This window comes from Aristolochia californica, unplaced genomic scaffold, assembly GCF_029961685.1.
Source record: "Aristolochia californica isolate CCGP_79_NKW_82.1479 unplaced genomic scaffold, dmAriCali1.0.hap1 SCAF_443, whole genome shotgun sequence".
In the NCBI taxonomy this organism is placed as follows: domain Eukaryota; kingdom Viridiplantae; phylum Streptophyta; class Magnoliopsida; order Piperales; family Aristolochiaceae; genus Aristolochia; species Aristolochia californica.
Window position 1 is genome coordinate 15,001 of NW_027182152.1, and position 6,760 is coordinate 21,760.

The 6,760-nt window shown below is 35.4% G+C and overlaps 2 non-coding genes across 2 annotated transcripts; one reads left to right on the forward strand and one right to left on the reverse strand.

Annotated features, from left to right (window-relative positions):
- The first annotated feature begins 1,251 nt into the window (after positions 1 to 1,251).
- On the forward strand, positions 1,252 to 1,325 carry TRNAD-GUC (transfer RNA aspartic acid (anticodon GUC)). Its single transcript has one exon. It is a non-coding gene; the product is annotated as a tRNA-Asp (tRNA).
- Positions 1,326 to 4,899: 3,574 nt separating this feature from the next.
- Positions 4,900 to 4,970, reverse strand: TRNAC-GCA (transfer RNA cysteine (anticodon GCA)). Its single transcript has one exon. It is a non-coding gene; the product is annotated as a tRNA-Cys (tRNA).
- Positions 4,971 to 6,760: the final 1,790 nt, after the last annotated feature.

Sequence of the window (6,760 nt, forward strand, 5' to 3'; positions counted from 1 at the left end):
ATGAAAAAAAAAATGATTATTTTCTTTTGTATATTTGATAAATAGCAATGGTAATGCAATGAATTCTTTCAGGGCCGGGCCTATACTAATTGCTTTGCTTTTATTGACCCATCCAGATGAGATTCACTTGATTGATACATGTACGAATCTGACATCGATTCAAAATATTTCAGCGAATCCCTTCCCTGATTTACCAGTTCTACATCATCTTTTTGAATCGATCAAAAAAAGCATTCTATCGTTTTTTAATTTCCTGGCTTAGTATTAGTGTGAGATAAAGATAGGTTATATCCCATCTTAACGATGAGTGAGTCGATGAGTCAAAATGGAAGAAAGGTTTGACTTACCTTTTCTGTCTGTCGAACAAATCATTTCCTGAGGGGATCCCATACTTCGTTATATATATATAGGATATAGGACGGGATGGTTCATTTCATGAATTAAAATCAAAAATTCTATGGAATCGTAGAAGCAGGAAAGATTTTTCGGATCTAGTCATCCCATTATAATTATACATTACATTATATTGACAATTCCAAAAAACTGCTCATACTATGAACATAGTATGATGGCGATCGGGCAGGTATGCCCCTATCGTCTAGTGGTTCAGGACATCTCTCTTTCAAGGAGGCAGCGGGGATTCGACTTCCCCTGGGGGTAGGGTACTACGAAAGGAAGTTGATCATGGATTATCAATAAGCCCAGAATTTGTTCTTCCTGGGTCGATGCCCGAGCGGTTAATGGGGACGGACTGTAAATTCGTTGGCGATATGTCTACGCTGGTTCAAATCCAGCTCGGCCCACTAATTCGCCGATCCATGATAACCAAATTTGTCCTCCAGAAATGCCCATTATTTAGATATTTAGAATGCCCCATATATTCTAAAATTCTAAAAGTATTCTAAGGATATATGGGAATAAAATATATAGGGATAAAGGGTCCATTTTTTCTACAATACCCCTTGGTTTCTTTCCAATTTCTCACATCTTCTGATCTGTCTAAAGATCTAGATTCCCAATTTGTTGCAAAGGTAGTAAAGAAAAAAAGAGTCCTTTTTCCATTGAAAAATAGATTCTCAATATATTAGTAGGATTACCAGTAATCTGTGTCATTCTTACTCTAGTCCGTATCCATGTGGATATCAGTATATCAGTCGTGTTTCTTTTACAACACGAGAATATTTCTCGTAAATAGAAACGAAACGAATGAAAGCATAAGAATACATATATGCATGCTGTATACCTCACCCTGGGATTGTAGTTCAATCGGTCAGAGCACCGCCCTGTCAAGGCGGAAGCTGCGGGTTCGAGCCCCGTCAGTCCCGACCTCGGATCCGATGAATCCATCAATTCATCTTCCCATTTTCTGTGAGGAGGGGGCCCGGGACAGGATTGAATTTCCTGCGGGGATCCTTAATTTTTTTTTATTTTGTTTTTCGTTTCGAATTTCTCATCGGACAAAGACGGGAATTTCAATTATTTGAACTAGTACCGATTGCTGGGGGGAGAGGCATACGTAGTCGTAGGTATCGCCATACTGGGGATTCCAAGAGAGACCCACTGGTTTGACTTTTTCAATTGCTTCTGATCCATGAAATGGAATAGGGTACAGAGTACCCATACGTTTCCAGGGAGTACATATACAAATTGTACTCGTTTATTCTACGATACACAATTAACTAACTTAGTAACATAGTTACTCGGGCAGCAGAGTACTATTAAACCTACTCCCTTTTGTTTTCGTGTTTTCGAGATACGATTTTGTGCAATCTCAATTAGTAAAGTAATTAAAAACAATCTATCTATCTTATTCTTATTCAAATTGCATGCTGAATTTAGCTTTCAGTCCCAATCCAAGGAAAAAGAGGGTCCTTACTTTTAATATAAAGTAAAGGATCAAACAATGATCCGTCCCTTTTGTTTCTTTTCCACAGGGGGAATGAATCATTTTTTTTTTTCTTTATTTTCTTTATCTTTATATAATATATATTTTTATTTTAGGGTTTCATCGAAGAAGGAGAAAAATCAATAAAGAAAGAATTTGTCGGAATATTAGATCTTTTTTTTTATATCGAGACCCATCCCATACCCATACCTTTATCACATTTCTCTGCCTTCCAGGAGGATTAGATCATTACGAAAACTTCGCTTCGAGCTTAACTCCTCCCCCTTTCCATTTCACTCCTACTGTTTAGGTCTGTTACCAATGGAAGGCCGGCAACAGAACACAGGTCAGATGATACCTCGTCGGATGATTCTTATAAAGAAGATGATAGATTTTAGAAACTAAAGAATGAAAAAAAAAAAGATGAGAAATTCAATGGGATTCTTGATTAGATCAGGAATCCCATTTTTGATTCGGTATGGATAAAAGATCTTCCTATGTTATACTATTCAATTCTCGACGATGAATCGATTTAATAGATCAGATATTGTTATTCATATTCATAATATAATATTGAATATTGATCCGATTCAGTATCAACCATCAGGATGCACCCATTGAATTTACAGGAGAAATCTTTTTATTTTTATTTTTTTTTTTCTATGGGATTAGATCCCGAGTTATTGCGAAGCAAAAAAAAACGATGAGATTATGGAAGTCAATATTCTCGCATTTATTGCGACTGCGCTGTTCATTTTAGTTCCTACTGCTTTTTTACTTATCATCTACGTAAAAACAGTCAGTCAAAATGATTAGAATTAAACTTGACTTATTAGCTCTTATCAATGATTGACGAAATAAAAGGGATTCCAATTCCAAGTCTTAAATGAAATTAGAGAACTGGAATCAACAGTATAATAGATGGTGTAGTAGAAAGGTTCATATAGTTCTTTCTACCACACTATCTATTATTATATTGTAAAAATATTGTATTGCATGTATAAAGTTGTATTGTATAAATTCAAAAAATGGATGGGTTTGATATAGACTAGATACAATATCTATCCATATAAATGAAGTAATTGATTGGGCCGTTAACAGATACCCCACGGAGTTCTATAGTCACTTCTTCGGATTTGAAAAATAAGTATAAGTAGTAAACACCACCCATTTTTCATGCTTGAGCCATGACATGAGGTGAGTCAATAAAGCATAAATAGGATTCCTAGAAGTATAAAACTTAAGTGAGCACGGATCACCCGACGCAAGATCTTATTATGCGTAGTACCCCTTTGAACAACCACTACGTCTATGGCATCTCCAGTAGAAAGTACGTATCCACGTAATAGTAGCAGTACTTCCTCTTTGAACAGTCAAGAGGGAAAAACAAATAAAAAAATAGGGGTTGGTTGCTCCTCATTGTAATATCCATAATTATGGTAAGAGCGGGTTCATCGAAATCGAATATTATATTTAGGAATAGGAAGAGTTCGGCTGGAAAAATTTCCTATCATGCGCATTCCTTTGAGTTTCGAAATACGAACAACATCAGAATCAAATCATTCAAATATTGATCGAAAGATCATTGTTCATATATTACTGGATTACCCTAGAATTTTTGAAATGGATTATCTTAAAACGCTTCGCGGAACGGTCCATTAAACATAAGCACCATTGATCCAATTTGATTACTCAACTTAATTAGTAGTACCCCCTAGAGTCCACTTCTTCCCCATACTACGAGTGAAAGGGAAAACGTAAAGACCACCATTAAAGCAGCCCAAGCGAGACTTACTATATCCATGTAAATTATCTCCCCCGATCTCTATGAATATGAAGGAATTATTCCATTATTAATCACTAATAATAGTGGAATCAATGGTGCAGAGTCAAAATGGCATTTTGCTCTAACGCTATTGATGAACCAATCCAATGAATACAAGAGTTCCTATACTCTAATTACAAGGATCTCCGGTCGAATCGGAAAGCAGTAAGCAAAAGCAAGATATACAACTACCCTTGGAGATCTTAAAGGAATGTTACTAATGAAAGATGTAGGAATAGTAAGACCCATTGTTTGTTTTGTTAGCTTTCATAAGCATAAGAAAAAAAAATGGAATATAAATAGAATATATATATATACCATAAAGATGTAAAAAGATAACTATCTTAACTATCTATCACATACCTCTATCTACCCCCCAAGTCTTACTGTCTCTGTTTCTTTCTGTGAAACAATCGGGGGACACCCCAATTACGTTCTTGGCAGGGTGTTACAAAAAACGGAGAAGTATTTTTCAACTTTTATTAGAAAATTAGATTCTATATTCTATAATATAAGATATAGAATAGTTAGTTATTCTATAACTATAATAGTTATAGTTAAGAGTTGATTACCCATCCAATCCAATATTGATTGGATACCTGAGTAAGTACTCAGGGATTCTCGTGAGTCTGGATACAAAATACAAACTATCCTTAGCCCTTTCCGCAACTCCCAATTTGATTCCCCACCAACCTACCCAATTTAATTCAAGACTCAGTCAGTGGGCACCACCCTAGTAAGGTAGGGTAATTAGGAAGTATTGATAGTGCTTCCTATAATCTCCCTCAGATCCTAGAATAGAAGCAAGGATTGGATTTACATTTAGGAACCGAACCCCCTTTCCTTCGGCTACCCCGATTTTAGGTATCTGACTTTCGTAGTTCTGAATCTCACAATTTCAGTTTTACTATCGATTCGATTGATAAATCAAATACAAAGAAATAGCCCGAACCAACCAGTAATCAGTCATAAATCGGTTTTTTTTTCATATTGATACCCGATTTTAACCATAACCAAATGATAAAAATTCAAGTCTTTTTTTTTTATAGAACCTCTGTATTCTTAAAATACAGTATCTACAACCCTAGTCATGCTTCTGTCAGGCAAGAATTTTGTGAGTTCTATTAGCATATGTGAGTTCTATTAGCATAGAAGGATAAGGTATTCCGAAGCTTTTCTTTTGTTGATCAGGCGACACCCGGATTTGAACTGGGAGAAAGGGATTTGCAGTCCCGCGCCTTACCACTCGGCCATGCCGCCAAAATGATCCAAAATAGACCTAACTCTTTCTTTTTTTTTTTTTTTTTGGGGGGGGGGGGTTACTCAACCTTTTTTTGGTTTGAGTTGGATTTTTAAAACGGGTTTCTTTATCCCTTTCCAAAAGGGATCCCTGGGTCCAGGGTTCTCTTGATTGTATAGTGTTTCAAAACATAATATTTTTTTTTATATTGAAACAGAAAAAAGATATTTCTAGGCACAGAGTCCAAAATTCAGAGTAAATTGGAGCCATTAATTATTTCCTGTGAATTCATGAACAGTTCTTGGATTTTGATCTAACGTTTTCTTTCCTTACCTTAATAATTAAATTAATAACATAAGAAAACAAAAAAAGTTGATACACGACTAATCAGTATCAATTGTTTTCAATTTCAATTATAACAACATATATGTGTATATGTAAACCCTCGAACATAAATTGTTACACGCATACCTAGTCCTATCCACCTTATCTTATAGGGAATTGTCGTGCTTGAATTTTGCATTGAATATTTTTCTATTGAATAAGTTGAATCTAAATTGGAAATTCGCATATAGCACCCCGAAAAGAGGGGATATGCAGATAACTAGATAGCTATATCTGGATATACTTATACAATGCCCTTTACGCACTTCAATCGTATTCTACTAATTCTACTAACACTAACAAGAGCTCCCTCTTCTCTGTGAATCCTTTTTTGAACAATGGTGGAATCAATGAAATAAGTTAAGTGCTAAAATAAAAACCAACTCGATACTGTTCCGGATTATTCTGTCTTTATCTCATTCATAGAGAATGGATCAAATCATGAATCTATTTCTGGTACCCAATCTTATTTCTGATACCCAATCTTATTTCTGATACCCAATCTTATCGTAATATCATAATAACAGGTAGAAATTGGATCCATTTGTATATTCTATACAAGACTCCATCAGTCTAAGCTAAGGGGCAGAATTTTGTTTCAAGGAATGTTTTATTAATCCATCTCCATTTGGATCCGTCGAAAATTATCTCTCTTTATTCCTCCGTCTATGCCAATTTCATAGGTCTATGGAATTGGATAAAATTTCATGTGATTCAGTAAAAAGAATATACATTCCATCATTGCTCGATCGATCTATATGGTTCGATAAAGACTTAACCAATAATGGGATTTTTTCAATAAATGGGAAACTTAATTAAGATGCTCCGGGATGAAAATGAGGGAATGTCTACAATACCTGGATTTAGTCAGATACAATTTGAAGGATTTTGTAGGTTCATTGATCAGGGCTTGACCGAAGAACTTCATAAGTTTCCAAAAATTGAAGATACAGATCAAGAAATAGAATTTCAATTATTTGTGGAAACATATCAATTGGTGGAACCCTTGATAAAAGAGAGAGATGCTGTGTATGAATCACTCACGTATTCTTCTGAATTATATGTACCCGCAGGATTAATTTGGAAACCCGGTAGAGATATGCAAGAGCAAACCGTATTTATTGGAAATATTCCTCTAATGAATTCCCTGGGAACCTCTATAGTAAATGGAATATACAGGATTGTGATCAATCAAATATTGCAAAGCCCCGGTATTTATTACCGTTCAGAATTGGACCATAACGGAATTGCTGTCTATACCGGCACAATAATATCAGATTGGGGAGGAAGGTCAGAATTAGAGATTGATAGAAAAGCAAGAATATGGGCCCGCGTGAGTAGGAAACAAAAAATATCTATTCTAGTTCTACTATCAGCTATGGGGTCGAATCTAAGAGAAATTCTGGATAATGCTTGCTACCCTGAA